Consider the following 18,971-nt stretch of genomic DNA (forward strand, 5'->3'; position numbering starts at 1 on the left):
CCTATAATCTGATCTAATGCACTACCGGTATGTACAGCATGTCGTGGCTTTTTTATTGTTACAAACAAATCTCCATTTGTAGCTCTATCTCTTGCCAAAAAATTATCGCCATTAAATTCGACTTCAGATCATAGTCCTAAATATGTTTAAAGCAAATTAAAGTTCAGAATGCCTTCCTAGAATTAAATGTGACACATATTTTTACATTCTGATCTATTTATGACAATGTGTTCACCACCTAAGGAGGTGACCATAGATAATGCCTTTTTCTGGAACAAAATTTGGAAGTAATTCTTAAGGAATTCAGAGCAGACGTGGAGGTGTGGGTGAGCCTTCTGCTATCGATCCACGGCAGTGCTTCCCTCATTAAAATAATTACTCTCTCCTAATTTTTGTACGTTCTGATTCCAGAAATCTTTTTGAGTGACTAGACTAAATGCTCTGACTCTTTTTACGGGATGGGGGAACCCCAAAGATCTGTTAGACATTATGACCCAGTTGGAATACAATGGGGACATTGCCCTTCCTGATGTTCGGGTCTCATAACTCCAAGTGATTAATGACTGGGGCTTCACCGAGCCGACTGACACAACAACTACAATAGAAAGCTAGCGCATGGGAATAGCTGGGAATACCCAATATGTATACAAAAAAGAAAAGACGCCAGATTTACTGTTTTGGGGCACATCCTCAATGCAAAATCATTTTTGCAATTTACTAAATCACACAAAGCTACTGTGCATTGCTCTGCTTGGTTTACTATAAACAAAGTAAATCAACACAGCGATAGAGTGGCCTTGCCTTACTTTGCCTTGAGTAGATGTTATAAAGGTGGAGAATGGGAGTTCCTGTGTATCCACCCATGTATTTTTAAACAAACCCAGATTTACAAAGACTTGCAAACCTGGGTTTGCTCCAAAATGGTGCACCTATCCAACAGCGGTGCTAACAAGGAGAAATATCTCTATTTCTCCTTGTTACTTCCTTTCTCCATGTGTGTTACCTTCTGTAGCTCATATAGAAAGAGGAATATGCCTCTAAGGATTGTTTTTGCAGGAAGGTATACTTTCCTGCGCAAAAAAACAATCCAATCTGATGCACAAAAGTAGTCTAGCCTGTATCATAAGCACCCTTTCACCATAGTACAAAGGTGTCTGTGTTGGCGCTAAGCAGCCTCAACTGCGCCAGGGTAAGGAGAGAGCTGAACACCTTCATAGCTTAGTAGATATGGCAATGTAGGAAAGTGGATTATTAGTAGGTGAAGGTATGCACCTTCAGCTAGTAATAATACCACAATGATTAATAAGGTCCAGTCAAGTCTCAATAAACAGGCCTAAAAAAATCATTAAAATGTTACTAGACCTGCAGGTCGAGTAGCTTGAACAATCTACTCAACCTAACTGTAATGTACTTGACCCGGAAATGGGTCTGCAAATTGTGTGATCCTAGGCAAATATTGTATTTTACAGTCTTCTTTTTCTTCATTCTCACATATGAGTGCACCTTCAAATATGTGAGTTCAGGATTTGTGCTGTGAAAAAATCCTCTTTTGTTTGATTTAATACACTAAACGTTTACTCCATGCATAACAAATCTAGCCCACAAATAGGGTACACATGAGCCATGCATGACGTGCCTCTTAGTTTACTAATAGCTTTGCCATCAGGGCAGGAATGTTTCTCAGTTTATGTTTAAACACTCACTTTTAATAAATATATCACTAAAGCATGATGTGGTAGTGCACTGTCATTTGCAGACAATAAATTTCCAAGAAATGTCCAAAAACCTTCCCACTAACTTGCAGCTTTACTGATAAAAGTATATAGGCCCTAATTCTGACCCTGGCGGTCGGTGATAAAGCGGCGGCCAACCCGCCAACAGGCCGGCGGTCCAAAATATGCAATTCTGACCCTGGCGGGAACCGCCAACACAGCCCGCCGCATTAACACTCCGACCGCCACGGCGAAACAAACAAACAGCGCGGCGGTCACCGCCAACAGCCAGGCGGCAGACAATGTACCGCCCACCCTATCACGACCCACCAATCCGCCACCTTTTCCGGGGCGGGAGCACCGCCGATAAAAACACGGCGGAAACAGACTACAAACGGGAAAACGCTCACCTCCACATACTCCACGCGAGATTCCGGCAGTATGGAACCCGAGTTACAGGTCATCCCCGCACTCCTATACCTGCTCCTGTACCAGGAGCACACCCGGCGGCGCGGAAGACATCGGTGAGTACTGCACCTACGACACAGGGGAGGGAAAAGATTACCGGCACACACCCACCCACCCACACCCACTACAACACACACATCAATGCATTCCCACAGATCACTGTCACAACCCACAAACCCCCCCCTCCGAAATAATGCAAAGACCAAAAGAAGAGATCTTAAACGGGCAGATATATTGAAAAATGGACAGCAGTAATCCAAATAAATAAATAAACTATGTACAAAATATATACATCTACTATATGTAGTCCAACCACTGTCCGTGGACCACAGGGGTCCTGAGCAAAGGGGCAAGGCCCAGTCCCACGACAAGAACTCCACGGAGAGAACACTGCAGGGGCATCAGAAAGACAAAAGGACAGGCACCTCAGGGGGAAGGGAAGGGGGGGCACCTCAGCCACTTGAGTACACGACGCCAGATCCACAAGGGGACTCCATGACCACTGGCCCATCCTGGGGAGAGCAAAGCCACAGTCCATACAGTCCATACAGTGGGTGGCCTGCCCACTGGGCCATCCTGGGGAGTGCAAAGCCACAGTCCATACAGTCCATACAGTGGGTGGCCTGCCCACTGGGCCATCCTGGGGAGAGCAAAGCCACAGTCCATACAGTCCATACAGTGGGTGGCCTGCCCACTGGGCCATCCTGGGGAGTGCAAAGCCACAGTCCGTACAGTCCATTCAGTGGGTGGCCTGCCCACTGGGCCATCCTGGGGAGAGCAAAGCCACAGTCCGTACAGTCCATACAGTGGGTGGCCTGCCCACTGGGCCATCCTGGGGAGTGCAAAGCCACAGTCCATACAGTCCATACAGTGGGTGGCCTGCCCACTGGGCCATCCTGGGGAGTGCAAAGCCACAGTCCATACAGTGGGTGGCCTGCCCACTGGGCCATCCTGGGGAGAGCAAAGCCACAGTCCATACAGTCCATACAGTGGGTGGCCTGCCCACTGGGCCATCCTGGGGAGTGCAAAGCCACAGTCCATACAGTCCATACAGTGGGTGGCCTGCCCACTGGGCCATCCTGGGGAGTGCAAAGCCACAGTCCATACAGTCCATACAGTGGGTGGCCTGCCCACTGGGCCATCCTGGGGAGTGCAAAGCCACAGTCCATACAGTGGGTGGCCTGCCCACTGGGCCATCCTGGGGAGTGCAAAGCCACAGTCCATACAGTCCATACAGTGGGTGGCCTGCCCACTGGGCCATCCTGGGGAGAGCAAAGCCACAGTCCATACAGTCCATACAGTGGGTGGCCTGCCCACTGGGCCATCCTGGGGAGTGCAAAGCCACAGTCCATACAGTCCATTCAGTGGGTGGCCTGCCCACTGGGCCATCCTGGGGAGAGCAAAGCCACAGTCCATACAGTCCATACAGTGGGTGGCCTGCCCACTGGGCCATCCTGGGGAGTGCAAAGCCACAGTCCATACAGTCCATACAGTGGGTGGCCTGCCCACTGGGCCATCCTGGGGAGTGCAAAGCCACAGTCCATACAGTCCATACAGTGGGTGGCCTGCCCACTGGGCCATCCTGGGGAGAGCAAAGCCACAGTCCATACAGTGGGTGGCCTGCCCACTGGGCCATCCTGGGGAGTGCAAAGCCACAGTCCATACAGTCCATACAGTGGGTGGCCTGCCCACTGGGCCATCCTGGGGAGAGCAAAGCCACAGTCCATACAGTCCATACAGTGGGTGGCCTGCCCACTGGGCCATCCTGGGGAGTGCAAAGCCACAGTCCATACAGTCCATACAGTGGGTGGCCTGCCCACTGGGCCATCCTGGGGAGTGCAAAGCCACAGTCCAAACAGTCCATAACAGACTCCACTGCCACTGGAGGAGGCATGTTGGCCAGAGGACATCCTGCAGCCCTGCCCGAGACAGATCCTGCCCTGCCACGTCTGCCAAAGGGCCAGCGGTTCTTGCCTGGAAGGGCCCAGTTCAGCGGTTCTTGAGATGGCGGTCCCCAGCGGAGCGGTGCTGGAGACGGCGGGGCCCAGTTCAGCGGTTCTTGCCTTGAAGGGCCCAGTTCAGCGGTTCTTGCCTTGAAGGGCCCAGTTCAGCGGTTCTTGCCTTGAAGGGCCCAGTTCAGCGGTTCTTGAGACGGCGGTCCCCAGCGGAGCGGTGCTGGAGACGGCGGGGCCCAGTTCAGCGGTTCTTGCCTTGAAGGGCCCAGTTCAGCGGTTCTTGCCTTGAAGGGCCCAGTTCAGCGGTTCTTGCCTTGAAGGGCCCAGTTCAGCGGTTCTTGAGACGGCGGTCCCCAACGGAGCGGTGCTGGAGACGGCGGGGCCCAGTTCAGCGGTTCTTGCCTTGAAGGGCCCAGTTCAGCGGTTCTTGCCTTGAAGGGCCCAGTTCAGCGGTTCTTGAGACGGCGGTCCCCAGCGGAGCGGTGCTGGAGACGGCGGGGCCCAGTTCAGCGGTTCTTGCCTTGAAGGGCCCAGTTCAGCGGTTCTTGCCTTGAAGGGCCCAGTTCAGCGGTTCTTGCCTTGAAGGGCCCAGTTCAGCGGTTCTTGAGACGGTGGTCCCCAGCGGAGCGGTGCTGGAGACGGCGGGGCCCAGTTCAGCGGTTCTTGCCTTGAAGGGCCCAGTTCAGCGGTTCTTGCATTGAAGGGCCCAGTTCAGTGGTTCTTGCCTTGAAGGGCCCAGTTCAGCGGTTCTTGAGACGGCGGTCCCCAGCGGAGCGGTGCTGGAGACGGCGGGGCCCAGTTCAGCGGATCTTGCCTTGAAGGGCCCAGTTCAGCAGTTCTTGCCTTGAAGGGCCCAGTTCAGCGGTTCTTGCCTTGAAGGGCCCAGTTCAGCGGATCCTGAGACGGCGGTCCCCAGCGGAGTGGTGCTGGAGACGGCGGCCATTCTATGGCCAACTGCTCATTGCCTGGTGGTGCCCTCCTGGGCAGCGGGAATGGTGCTCCTTCAATGCCCACCTGGGCTGTGGGTGGTGGGGCCCTCCTGGCCAGCTGGGCTGGGTCCTCCCTGGGCAGCGGCTATGGGGGTGGTGGGCTCTCCCTGGGCAGCTGTGACGGTTCCTCCCTGGGCAGCGGCTATGGGGGTTGTGGGCTCCTCCTGGGCAGCTGTGACGGTTCCTCCCTGGGCAGCGGCTATGGGGGTTGTGGGCTCCTCCTGGGCAGCTGTGACGGGTCCTCCATGGGCAGCAGGCCTGCTGCCTGACTTCTCCGCCTTGCTGCCCTTGCCCTCCTTAGTCGGGAGTCTGTGGCCCTTTCCTCCCTTTGGAGCTGTGGCTGTTGACGGTGGCTGGCTAGTGTCCTGGGGGGATATACAATCCGGGCTCCTGCGGCGGCCCTTCCGCCTTCTGCTCCTCTTCCCAGGGGGTGGGCTGGCTGTCCCCTTGCTGCTGGGCGAAGATCCAGACCTGCGGGCTGGTGGGCTCCAATACCCCTGCACCCTTGTCAAGGGGGCTGCAGGGCTGGTGGTGGCTGAGGTGCTCTTCTTACCCCGACGAGAAGGAGGGGGGGGCTCAGGGTCAGGAAAGAAGGTAGCAGTAGAGAGATAGATTTTCTTGGGACAATGGAAAGTGATAGGTACAGTGGGAATGGGACTGGAGGGAGAGGATGTGGTTGTAGGTGAGTGACGTTTGCTGTCTTTTGGTGCAGGTGCAGGAGCTGGAGGCTGTCGTGAGGTGGATGGCTGTTGGGTGGGTGGGTGGCTGCGTTTGTGTGGTGTGGAAGAGGGGGTGACAGACACAGTGGGAGAGGACACAGGGGACGTGTAAATGGCAGTGGGGGTGGTGACTGCACGTGTGCGGACTGTACTGGAGGGTGTGCTGGTGATGGAAACACTGGCTGATGGTGAGGTGAATGAAGGTGTGAGTGTAGACGTCACAGGGAGGGAGGAGGGAGACGAGGAGGTGGGGGTCACAGAGGTGGTAGTGACTGTTGGCATGTCTGCATCGGAATGTTGCTTGTGTGAATGTCTGCGTGATCTGTGGTGCTTATGTTTGGATGAGCTGCTCTTGGGTGTTGAGGTGTGTGCAGGCTGGTCTGATGGTGTGGGTGGGACAGGCAGAGGAACAGGAGACTGGGAGGAGGGAGTTAGTAGAGGGAGGCAGGAGACAGGGACAATGGCTGCCGTCAGTGCTGAGGCCAGAGCCTGGAACAATCGCTGATGGGCAGCCTGACCCGAATGAATGCCCTCCAGGTACGCATTGCTGCGATGAACCTCCCTCTCCACCCCCTGGATGGCATTCAAAAGGGTAGTCTGCCCAACAATGAGCGTTCAGAGGAGGTCAATGACCTCCTTACTGAGGGCAGCGGGGGTAACAGGGGCAGGGCCTGAGGTGCCTGGGGCGAAGGAGATGCCCGGCTTCCTGGCAGAGCGGGCACGGGGCGAACGCTGAGGGGCTGCTGGGAGGGCGGAGATGGTGCGCTGGGTGGTGGCTGTACCTGTAATGGCGGGGGGCACGGATGGTGCCACCCCCGCAAGGGAGCTCCCTTCCGAGGACGTGTCCGTGTCGCTGCAGGGTCCAGTCGTCCCCGTTGTGGAGCTCCCCTCGCCCTCCGTCTCACTGGTCCAGTCAGACTCTGTGGCATGGCCCTCCTGGGCCATATGAGATGCAGCTCCCTCCTGCCCCGATGCCACTTCTCCTCCGCCTGATGATGCTGATGCACACAAGCACAGAAAGACAAACAAAAAGGGGGGGGGGAGAGAAATAAAGAGATTTTGAGTACATGGATCACCGGTACAGTTAGCGGACATGACAGACACAGATGCCCCCTGCACTAAGTTGCGCACTTGGGGTCCGCTACGCATTCCGTGGAACATGCCCTACACGCCTAGAGTTGACAACTGCACCCATGGATGACACTGCCCAGGGATGGCTGTACTGGCACACTACTGAGGGTGGTGGCTGGGGACACAGGGGCTTACGGGGGTGCCCAGCCTACAGATATCGCCCTGGCCTAGGGGGACCCACAGCCCTCCTCCCCCACCCAGACACCTCCACTGCGCGACAACAGAGTAGATTATGCTTGTACTCACCCCCTTGTGTCTGCTGTGCTGCCCTCACGCGCCCATCCAAATCAGGGTAGGCCACCGCCAGGATCCGGAACATCAGGGGGGTCAGTTGACGGCAGGCACCCCGCCTACGCTGGGAGGCCATCCCCAGCAGAGACTCGGCGGTCTTCTTGGTCCCGCGGCGGATGTCCTCCCACCTCTTGCGGCAGTGGGTGCCCCGTCGATGGTGGACCCCCAGGGTCCGGACTTCCTTGGCGATGGCACGCCAAATCCCGATCTTCTCATGGGCGCGGACCTATGTGACACGTACAGGGAGGGAGAAATACCACGTTCAAGTTTGTCTGCATTTTCGTTGCCAGTGGCCCAACGCCCCCCATCCCCGCCAGGCCGCCCGCCATGCCCCCCGCCAGGCCCAACATGCCCCCCATCACCGCCAGGCCCCCCGCCAGGCCCCCCGCCAGGCCCAACATGCCCCCCATCCCCGCCAGGCCCCCCGCCAGGCCCCCCGCCAGGCCCAACATGCCCCCCATCCCCGCCAGGCCCCCCGCCATGCCCCCCGCCAGGCCCAACATGCCCCCCATCCCCGCCAGGCCCCCCGCCATGCCCCCCGCCAGGCCCCCCGCCAGGCCCAACATGCCCCCCATCCCCGCCAGGCCCCCCGCCAGGCCCAACATGCCCCCCCATCCCCGCCAGGCCCCCCGCCAGGCCCAACATGCCCCCCCATCCCCGCCAGGCCCCCCGCCAGGCCCAACATGCCCCCAATCCCCGCCAGGCCCCCGCCATGCCCCCCACCAGGCCCAACATGCCCCCCATCCCCGCCAGGCCCCCCGCCAGGCCCAACATGCCCCCCATCCCCGCCAGGCCCAACATGCCCCCCATCCCCGCCAGGCCCCCCGCCAGGCCCAACATGCCCCCCATCCCCGCCAGGCCCAACATGCCCCCCATCCCCGCCAGGCTCCCCGCCATGCCCCCCGCCAGGCCCCCCGCTAGGCCCAACATGCCCCCCATCCCCGCCAGGCCCAACATGCCCCCCATCCCCGCCAGGCCCCCCGCCATGCCCCCCGCCAGGCCCCCCGCCAGGCCCAACATGCCCCCCATCCCCGCCAGGCCCCCCGCCAGGCCCCCCGCCAGGCCCAACATGCCCCCCATCCCCGCCAGGCCCCCCGCCAGGCCCCCCGCCAGGCCCAACATGCCCCCCATCCCCGCCAGGCCCCCCGCCATGCCCCCTGCCAGGCCCAACATGCCCCCATCCACGCCAGGCCCCCCGCCAGGCCCAACATGCCCCCCATCCCCGCCAGGCCCCCCGCCATGCCCCCGCCAGGCCCAACATGCCCCCCATCCCTGCCAGGCCCCCTGCCAGGCCCACCGCCAGGCCCAACATGCCCCCCATCCCCGCCAGGCCCCCCGCCAGGCCCCACGCCAGGCCCAACATGCCCCCCATCCCCGCCAGGCTCCCCGCCATGCCCCCCGCCAGGCCCAACATGCCCCCCATGCCCGCCAGACCCCCCGCCAGGCCCAACATGCCCCCCATGCCCGCCAGGCCCCCCGCCAGGCCCCCCGCCAGGCCCAACATGCCCCCCATCCCCGCCAGGCCCCTCGCCAGGCCCAACATGCCCCCCATCCCCGCCAGGCCCCCCGCCAGGCCCCCCGCCAGGCCCAACATGCCCCCCATCCCCGCCAGGCCCCCCGCCAGGCCCCCAAGCCAGCCAGTGGCCCCAAATCCATATTGAATTAAACTCACTTGTTGGTCTGGAGGACCGTAGAGTAGCGCATACTGGGGGAGGACCCCATCCACAAGTTTCTCCAACTCTTCTCCAGTGAAGGCAGGGGCCCTTTCCCCAGGCGCAGCAGCCATTGTCCCTTCCAGACCGAGGTCACAGCAACACTTGCAGTATAGGTCCTCTCCTGTGAAAGTTCAAGTCGCGAGTGAATAAGTAGATAGAAAATGGCGGTCACGCCCGCGGCGGTGCGTACCGCGGCGGTGCGTACCGCCACCGCCGGCCCCCTTCGCCATTGGCTCCTGAAACCCATAGGCTTCAATGTTAACCAATGCGGCCGCGCGCCGCGGTCTTCGACCGCCGACCGCCGCGGTGTGCCACGCCAGCGCATTGACCTCACATCCCATTGTCACACTTCACAGGTCAGGCAGCCGCCATTTCGAGGGTCCACATGGCTCAATTTCAACTGCGTCACACAGGCCTAGGCCTTGCATAGCCACTCATACACGCCATTCACTGCATAGAGAATCGTTCACTGTGCAAGCTGTGAGTACGTACCTGTGGGTTGCTTGACTGTGTGCTCCATGTTGTCCTTCCTAGGCACCGTCCGCTGGGTTTGGCGAGGAGACGGATGAATCCTCCTGTGTACAGGCCGCTGGTGGACCTGTCGACAATGGAAGCACGCCACATTATCCTGACCTACCGGCTTGACCGTGCCACTATACATGAACTGTGTGCCCAGCTGGAGCCCGACCTGATGTCCCCCATCCGCCAACCCACAGGGATTCCCCCTCTGGTGCAGGTCCTGTCAGTACTCCATTTCTTGGCAAGTGGGTCATTTCAGACAACAGTGGGAATTGCTTCTGGGATGTCTCAGCCCATGTTTTCGAAGGTGTTATCCAGAGTGTTGTCTGCCCTGATGAAATACATGAGGAGCTACATCCTTTTCCCTGAGGTGGGCGAATTGGCTACAGTGAAGGGTGATTTCTATGCCCTTGGACATATTCCCAACGTCATTGGTGCCATTGATGGGACCCATGTGGCTTTGGTTCCCCCAAGAGACAGGGAGCAGGTGTACAGGAACAGAAAAAGTTACCATTCCATGAACATCCAGGTGGTGTGTTTGGCTGACCAGTACATCTCGCATGTAAATGCCAAATTCCCTGGGTCAGTGCATGACGCCTACATCCTAAGGAATAGCAGCATCCCTTACGTGATGGAACAGCTAGAGAGACACCGTGTATGGCTATTGGGGGACTCTGGGTACCCCAACCTGTCGTGGCTACTGACCCCAGTAAGGAATCCCCGGACCAGGGCAGAGGAACGGTACAATGAGGCCCATGGGCGTACTAGGAGGGTGATCGAACGCACCTTCGGCCTCCTAAAGGCCAGGTTTCGGTGCCTGCATATGACAGGTGGATCCCTAATGTACTCACCTAAGAAGGTGTGTCACATCATCGTGGCCTGCTGCATGCTTCACAACCTGGCTTTGCGCCGCCAGGTGCCTTTCCTGCAGGAGGATGGTCCAGATGGTGGTGTTGTGGCAGCTGTGGAACCTGTGGAGAGTGAAGAGGAGGAAGATGACGGGGATGAAACAGACAACAGGGACAGAATCATTGCACAGTACTTCCAATAGGACACAGGTAACAATTCAAACATAATTTTGTAAATGTAAAATACTCTCCTGCATCTCTGCTGCCTGTCTATTTGCCCCAGTGTATGATGACTGAGTTGTGGCTTTTCCCTCCCTATTTCAGATCTGGGGTCCCCACTACGAGTCCTGTGCTTCGTTTCCCCATGGACTACAGCTTTGTGGCAGCTGTTTGTTGACTTCACTATGTACAAGGACATATTTGCACTGTCCAGTCAATTACAATATTTTGAAATCACAGCCAGACTCCAGATAGTTTTGTGCAAAATAGGTGTTTATTTCAGTGCTCAAAATGGGATGGGTGGTTTCAAGTGGGTGGGGGCTATGGTGAAGGAATGTCCATGGCAGAGTCCAGAGTAACAGTCACACAGGTGCATTGTCCATAGGCCTGTGGAGAGATGGAGCATGGGCAGTTCAAGGATGGACAGGGTGACAATGTGGGACAGTGGGATGACATCAGGTGGTATCCTTTGCTGGCGGGGGTCTTGACATCCTACTCTGTCTTCTTGCGAGATCTCAGGGCCCTCTTGCGGGGTGGTTCTTCTCCTGCAGGAGGTGGTGGTCTGGTGGGCTGCTGTTGTGCGGGGGCCTCCTGTCCACTAGCGCCGGCGGAGGTGGTTGGCTGTTCTTGGTCCAGGCTAGTGGCAGGGGCCCTTTGTTGTTGTTGAGTGTCCGTCCTGGTGTTGATGAGTTCCTGCAGCAGCCCTACCATGGTAACCAGGGTGGAGGTGAGGGCTCTGATGTCCTCCCTGTACCCCCGATAGTGTTCCTCCTGCAGTACCTGGATCTCCTGGAACCTGGCCAGTACCGTCGCCATCGTCTCCTGGGAGCGGTTGTATGCTCCCATGATGGTGGTGAGGGCCTCGTGGAGAGTGGGTTCCCTGGGCCCGTCCCCCCCCTGTCGCACAGCTGCCCTCCGAGTTGCCCTGTTTCCCTGGGCCTCTGCCCCCTGGCCGGTGTGCCCACTACCACTGCCCCCAGGTCCCTGTTGTTGTTGGGGTGGTGGGTTATCCTGGGTGCCCTGTAGTGGTAGACACACCGCAGATTGACGCGCCCTGGAGACAGAGGCATGGGCCCGCTGGGTGGGAGCTGTGCTGGTGTTCCCAGAGGGGTTTGGGTCTGTAGTGGCCTGTGCCTGTGTGAGGGGAACCGACTGTCCAGAGGTCCCCGATGGTCCGGGCTGGTCATCAGTGTCCAGGTCGACAGAGCTGCTGTCATCGCTGACGGCCTCTTGGGTGGGGGGTGTGGAGAATTCTGGGCCCTCCGTGGCGGTGTGTTGGCGGTCGGGTCCTGCAGGGGTATAGAGGTATGGTTATAGTTTCAATGTGTGCCATATGGGTGTATCTGTGGGTTCCCGTGTCCCCAAGTGCTGGCATTCGTGTGTGGGGGCTTTGGTGAGGGTGGCTTGTGGGGGGGATGTGTATATGCATTGGGCATGCTTTGGTGATGGGTGTCCATGCTTAGTGGACGCATGCAGGCCTAGGTTTTGGGATGTGTGGGTTGTGATGGTGAGACATTGGCAGGGAATAGGTGTGCTGGGGGTGGGGGTGAGGATGGTGGTGGGGGTGAGGATGGTGGTGGGGGTGAGGGTGGGGGTGAGGATGGGGGTGGGGGTGAGGGTGGGGTTCAAGGATGGGGGTGAGGGTTGGGGTATGATTTGGCATGCAGGTGGGGGGGAAGCAGTATTGAAGCTTCAACTTACCAGAATCCATTCCTCCGCCGACTCCTGCGAGGCCGTCAGGATGCAGGATGTTCAAGACTTCCTCCTCCCATGTTGTAAATTGTGGGGGTTGAGGTGGGGGTCCTCCGCCAGTCTTCTGCACGGCGATGTTGTGCCTGGATACCATGGAACGCACCTTCCCCCGTAGGTCGTTCCATCGCTTCCTGATGTCTTCCCGATTTCTGGGGTGCTGTCCCACAGCGTTGACCCTGTCGACAATCCTCTGCCATAGCTCCGTCCTCCGGGCAATGCTGGTGTATTGGACCTGTGTGCCGAAGAGCTGGGGCTCTACCCGAACGATTTCCTCCACCATGACCCTGAGTTCTTCGTCTGAGAAGCGGGGGTGTCTTTGGGGTGCCATGGAGTGGTGTGTATGATGTGTGGGGTGGAGTATGTGTAGTTATGTAGTTCACCACCTAAGGAGGTGACCATAGATAATGCCTTTTTCTGGAACAAAATTTGGAAGTAATTCTTAAGGAATTCAGAGCAGACGTGGAGGTGTGGGTGAACCTTCTGCTATCGATCCACGGCAGTGCTTCCCTCATTAAAATAATTACTCTCTCCTAATTTTTGTACGTTCTGATTCCAGAAATCTTTTTGAGTGACTAGACTAAATGCTCTGACTCTTTTTACGGGATGGGGGAACCCCAAAGATCTGTTAGACACTATGACCCAGTTGGAATACAATGGGGACATTGCCCTTCCTGATGTTCGGGTCTCATAACTCCAAGTGATTAATGACTGGGGCTTCACCGAGCCGACTGACACAACAACTACAATAGAAAGCTAGCGCATGGGAATAGCTGGGAATACCCAATATGTATACAAAAAAGAAAAGACGCCAGATTTACTGTTTTGGGGCACATCCTCAATGCAAAATCATTTTTGCAATTTACTAAATCACACAAAGCTACTGTGCATTGCTCTGCTTGGTTTACTATAAACAAAGTAAATCAACACAGCGATAGAGTGGCCTTGCCTTACTTTGCCTTGAGTAGATGTTATAAAGGTGGAGAATGGGAGTTCCTGTGTATCCACCCATGTATTTTTAAACAAACCCAGATTTACAAAGACTTGCAAACCTGGGTTTGCTCCAAAATGGTGCACCTATCCAACAGCGGTGCTAACAAGGAGAAATATCTCTATTTCTCCTTGTTACTTCCTTTCTCCATGTGTGTTGCCTTCTGTAGCTCACATAGAAAGAGGAATATGCCTCTAAGGATTGTTTTTGCAGGAAGGTATACTTTCCTGCGCAAAAAAAACAATCCAATCTGATGCACAAAAGTAGTCTAGCCTGTATCATAAGCACCCTTTCACCATAGTACAAAGGTGTCTGTGTTGGCGCTAAGCAGCCTCAACTGCGCCAGGGTAAGGAGAGAGCTGAACACCTTCATAGCTTAGTAGATATGGCAATGTAGGAAAGTGGATTATTAGTAGGTGAAGGTATGCACCTTCAGCTAGTAATAATACCACAATGACTAATAAGGTCCAGTCAAGTCTCAATAAACAGGCCTAAAAAAATCATTAAAATGTTACTAGACCTGCAGGTCGAGTAGCTTGAACAATCTACTCAACCTAACTGTAATGTACTTGACCCGGAAATGGGTCTGCAAATTGTGTGATCCTAGTCAAATATTGTATTTTACAGTCTTCTTTTTCTTCATTCTCACATATGAGTGCACCTTCAAATATGTGAGTTCAGGATTTGTGCTGTGAAAAAATCCTCTTTTGTTTGATTTAATACACTAAACGTTTACTCCATGCATAACAAATCTAGCCCACAAATAGGGTACACATGAGCCATGCATGACGTGCCTCTTAGTTTACTAATAGCTTTGCCATCAGGGCAGGAATGTTTCTCAGTTTATGTTTAAACACTCACTTTTAATAAATATATCACTAAAGCATGATGTGGTAGTGCACTGTCATTTGCAGACAATAAATTTCCAAGAAATGTCCAAAAACCTTCCCACTAACTTGCAGCTTTACTGATAAAAGTATATAGGCCCTAATTCTGACCCTGGCGGTCGGTGATAAAGCGGCGGCCAACCCGCCAACAGGCCGGCGGTCCAAAATATGCAATTCTGACCCTGGCGGGAACCGCCAACACAGCCCGCCGCATTAACACTCCGACCGCCACGGCGGAACAAACAAACAGCGCGGCGGTCACCGCCAACAGCCAGGCGGCAGACAATGTACCGCCCACCCTATCACGACCCACCAATCCGCCACCTTTTCCGGGGCGGGAGCACCGCCGATAAAAACACGGCGGAAACAGACTACAAACGGGAAAACGCTCACCTCCACATACTCCACGCGAGATTCCGGCAGTATGGAACCCGAGTTACAGGTCATCCCCGCACTCCTATACCTGCTCCTGTACCAGGAGCACACCCGGCGGCGCGGAAGACATCGGTGAGTACTGCACCTACGACACAGGGGAGGGAAAAGATTACCGGAACACACCCACCCACCCACACCCACTACAACACACACATCAATGCATTCCCACAGATCACTGTCACAACCCACAAACCCCCCCCTCCGAAATAATGCAAAGACCAAAAGAAGAGATCTTAAACGGGCAGATATATTGAAAAATGGACAGCAGTAATCCAAATAAATAAATAAACTATGTACAAAATATATACATCTACTATATGTAGTCCAACCACTGTCCGTGGACCACAGGGGTCCTGAGCAAAGGGGCAAGGCCCAGTCCCACGACAAGAACTCCACGGAGAGAACACTGCAGGGGCATCAGAAAGACAAAAGGACAGGCACCTCAGGGGGAAGGGAAGGGGGGGCACCTCAGCCACTTGAGTACACGACGCCAGATCTACGAGGGGACTCCATGACCACTGGCCCATCCTGGGGAGAGCAAAGCCACAGTCCATACAGTCCATACAGTGGGTGGCCTGCCCACTGGGCCATCCTGGGGAGTGCAAAGCCACAGTCCATACAGTCCATACAGTGGGTGGCCTGCCCACTGGGCCATCCTGGGGAGTGCAAAGCCACAGTCCATACAGTCCATACAGTGGGTGGCCTGCCCACTGGGCCATCCTGGGGAGAGCAAAGCCACAGTCCATACAGTCCATACAGTGGGTGGCCTGCCCACTGGGCCATCCTGGGGAGTGCAAAGCCACAGTCCGTACAGTCCATTCAGTGGGTGGCCTGCCCACTGGGCCATCCTGGGGAGAGCAAAGCCACAGTCCGTACAGTCCATACAGTGGGTGGCCTGCCCACTGGGCCATCCTGGGGAGTGCAAAGCCACAGTCCATACAGTCCATACAGTGGGTGGCCTGCCCACTGGGCCATCCTGGGGAGTGCAAAGCCACAGTCCATACAGTGGGTGGCCTGCCCACTGGGCCATCCTGGGGAGAGCAAAGCCACAGTCCATACAGTCCATACAGTGGGTGGCCTGCCCACTGGGCCATCCTGGGGAGTGCAAAGCCACAGTCCATACAGTCCATACAGTGGGTGGCCTGCCCACTGGGCCATCCTGGGGAGAGCAAAGCCACAGTCCATACAGTCCATACAGTGGGTGGCCTGCCCACTGGGCCATCCTGGGGAGAGCAAAGCCACAGTCCATACAGTCCATACAGTGGGTGGCCTGCCCACTGGGCCATCCTGGGGAGTGCAAAGCCACAGTCCAAACAGTCCATAACAGACTCCACTGCCACTGGAGGAGGCATGTTGGCCAGAGGACATCCTGCAGCCCTGCCCGAGACAGATCCTGCCCTGCCACGTCTGCCAAAGGGCCAGCGGTTCTTGCCTGGAAGGGCCCAGTTCAGCGGTTCTTGAGACGGCGGTCCCCAGCGGAGCGGTGCTGGAGACGGCGGGGCCCAGTTCAGCGGTTCTTGCCTTGAAGGGCCCAGTTCAGCGGTTCTTGCCTTGAAGGGCCCAGTTCAGCGGTTCTTGCCTTGAAGGGCCCAGTTCAGCGGTTCTTGAGACGGCGGTCCCCAGCGGAGCGGTGCTGGAGACGGCGGGGCCCAGTTCAGCGGTTCTTGCCTTGAAGGGCCCAGTTCAGCGGTTCTTGCCTTGAAGGGCCCAGTTCAGAGGTTCTTGCCTTGAAGGGCCCAGTTCAGCGTTTCTTGAGACGGCGGTCCCCAACGGAGCGGTGCTGGAGACGGCGGGGCCCAGTTCAGCGGTTCTTGCCTTGAAGGGCCCAGTTCAGCGGTTCTTGCCTTGAAGGGCCCAGTTCAGCGGTTCTTGAGACGGCGGTCCCCAGCGGAGCGGTGCTGGAGACGGCGGGGCCCAGTTCAGCGGTTCTTGCCTTGAAGGGCCCAGTTCAGCGGTTCTTGCCTTGAAGGGCCCAGTTCAGCGGTTCTTGCCTTGAAGGGCCCAGTTCAGCGGTTCTTGAGACGGCGGTCCCCAGGGGAGCGGTGCTGGAGACGGCGGGGCCCAGTTCAGCGGTTCTTGCCTTGAAGGGCCCAGTTCAGCGGTTCTTGCATTGAAGGGCCCAGTTCAGCGGTTCTTGCCTTGAAGGGCCCAGTTCAGCGGTTCTTGAGACGGCGGTCCCCAGCGGAGCGGTGCTGGAGACGGCGGGGCCCAGTTCAGCGGATCTTGCCTTGAAGGGCCCAGTTCAGCAGTTCTTGCCTTGAAGGGCCCAGTTCAGCGGTTCTTGCCTTGAAGGGCCCAGTTCAGCGGATCCTGAGACGGCGGTCCCCAGCGGAGCGGTGCTGGAGACGGCGGCCATTCTATGGCCAACTGCTCATTGCCTGGTGGTGCCCTCCTGGGCAGCGGGGATGGTGCTCCTTCAATGCCCACCTGGGCTGTGGGTGGTGGGGCCCTCCTGGCCAGCTGGGCTGGGTCCTCCCTGGGCAGCGGCTATGGGGGTGGTGGGCTCTCCCTTGGCAGCTGTGACGGTTCCTCCCTGGGCAGCGGCTATGGGGGTTGTGGGCTCCTCCTGGGCAGCTGTGACGGTTCCTCCCTGGGCAGCGGCTATGGGGGTTGTGGGCTCCTCCTGGGCAGCTGTGACGGGTCCTCCATGGGCAGCAGGCCTGCTGCCTGACTTCTCCGCCTTGCTGCCCTTGCCCTCCTTAGTCGGGAGTCTGTGGCCCTTTCCTCCCTTTGGAGCTGTGGCTGTTGACGGTGGCTGGCTAGTGTCCTGGGGGGATATAGAACCCGGGCTCCTGCGGCGGCCCTTCCGCCTTCTGCTCCTCTTCCCAGGGGGTGGGCTGGCTGTCCCCTTGCTGCTGGGCGAAGATCCAGACCTGCGGGCTGGTGGGCTCCAATACCCCTGCACCCTTGTCAAGGGGGCTGCAGGGCTGGTGGTGGCTGAGGTGCTCTTCTTACCCCGACGAGAAGGAGGGGGGGGCTCAGGGTCAGGAAAGAAGGTAGCAGTAGAGAGATAGATTTTCTTGGGACAATGGAGAGTGATAGGTACAGTGGGAATGGGACTGGAGGGAGAGGATGTGGTTGTAGGTGAGTGACGTTTGCTGTCTTTTGGTGCAGGTGCAGGAGCTGGAGGCTGTCGTGAGGTGGATGGCTGTTGGGTGGGTGGGTGGCTGCGTTTGTGTGGTGTGGAAGAGGGGGTGACAGACACAGTAGGAGAGGACACAGGGGACGTGTAAATGGCAGTGGGGGTGGTGACTGCACGTGTGCGGACTGTACTGGAGGGTGTGCTGGTGATGGAAACACTGGCTGATGGTGAGGTGAATGAAGGTGTGAGTGTAGACGTCACAGGGAGGGAGGAGGGAGACGAGGAGGTGGGGGTCACAGAGGTGGTAGTGACTGTTGGCATGTCTGCATCGGAATGTTGCTTGTGTGAATGTCTGCGTGATCTGTGGTGCTTATGTTTGGATGAGCTGCTCTTGGGTGTTGAGGTGTGTGCAGGCTGGTCTGATGGTGTGGGTGGGACAGGCAGAGGAACAGGAGACTGGGAGGAGGGAGTTAGTAGAGGGAGGCAGGAGACAGGGACAATGGCTGCTGTCAGTGCTGAGGCCAGAGCCTGGAACGATCGCTGATGGGCAGCCTGACCCGAATGAATGCCCTCCAGGTACGCATTGCTGCGATGAACCTCCCTCTCCACCCCCTAGATGGCATTCAAAAGGGTAGTCTGCCCAACAATGAGCGTTCGGAGGAGGTCAATGACCTCCTTACTGAGGGCAGCGGGGGTAACAGGGGCAGGGCCTGAGGTGCCTGGGGCGAAGGAGATGCCCGGCTTCCTGGCAGAGCGGGCACGGGGCGAACGCTGAGGGGCTGCTGGGAGGGCGGAGATGGTGCGCTGGGTGGCGGCTGTACCTGTAATGGCGGGGGGCACGGATGGTGCCACCCCCGCAAGGGAGCTCCCTTCCGAGGACGTGTCCGTGTCGCTGCAGGGTCCAGTCGTCCCCGTTGTGGAGCTCCCCTCGCCCTCCGTCTCACTGGTCCAGTCAGACTCTGTGGCATGGCCCTCCTGGGCCATGTGAGATGCAGCTCCCTCCTGCCCCGATGCCACTTCTCCTCCGCCTGATGATGCTGATGCACACAAGCACAGAAAGACAAACAAAAAGGGGGGGGGAGAGAGAAATAAAGAGATTTTGAGTACATGGATCACCGGTACAGTTAGCGGACATGACAGACACAGATGCCCCCTGCACTAAGTTGCGCACTTGGGGTCCGCTACGCATTCCGTGGAACATGCCCTACACGCCTAGAGTTGACAACTGCACCCATGGATGACACTGCCCAGGGATGGCTGT

The sequence above is a fragment of the Pleurodeles waltl genome, chromosome 1_2, assembly GCF_031143425.1.
Source record: "Pleurodeles waltl isolate 20211129_DDA chromosome 1_2, aPleWal1.hap1.20221129, whole genome shotgun sequence".
NCBI classification, from domain to species: domain Eukaryota; kingdom Metazoa; phylum Chordata; class Amphibia; order Caudata; family Salamandridae; genus Pleurodeles; species Pleurodeles waltl.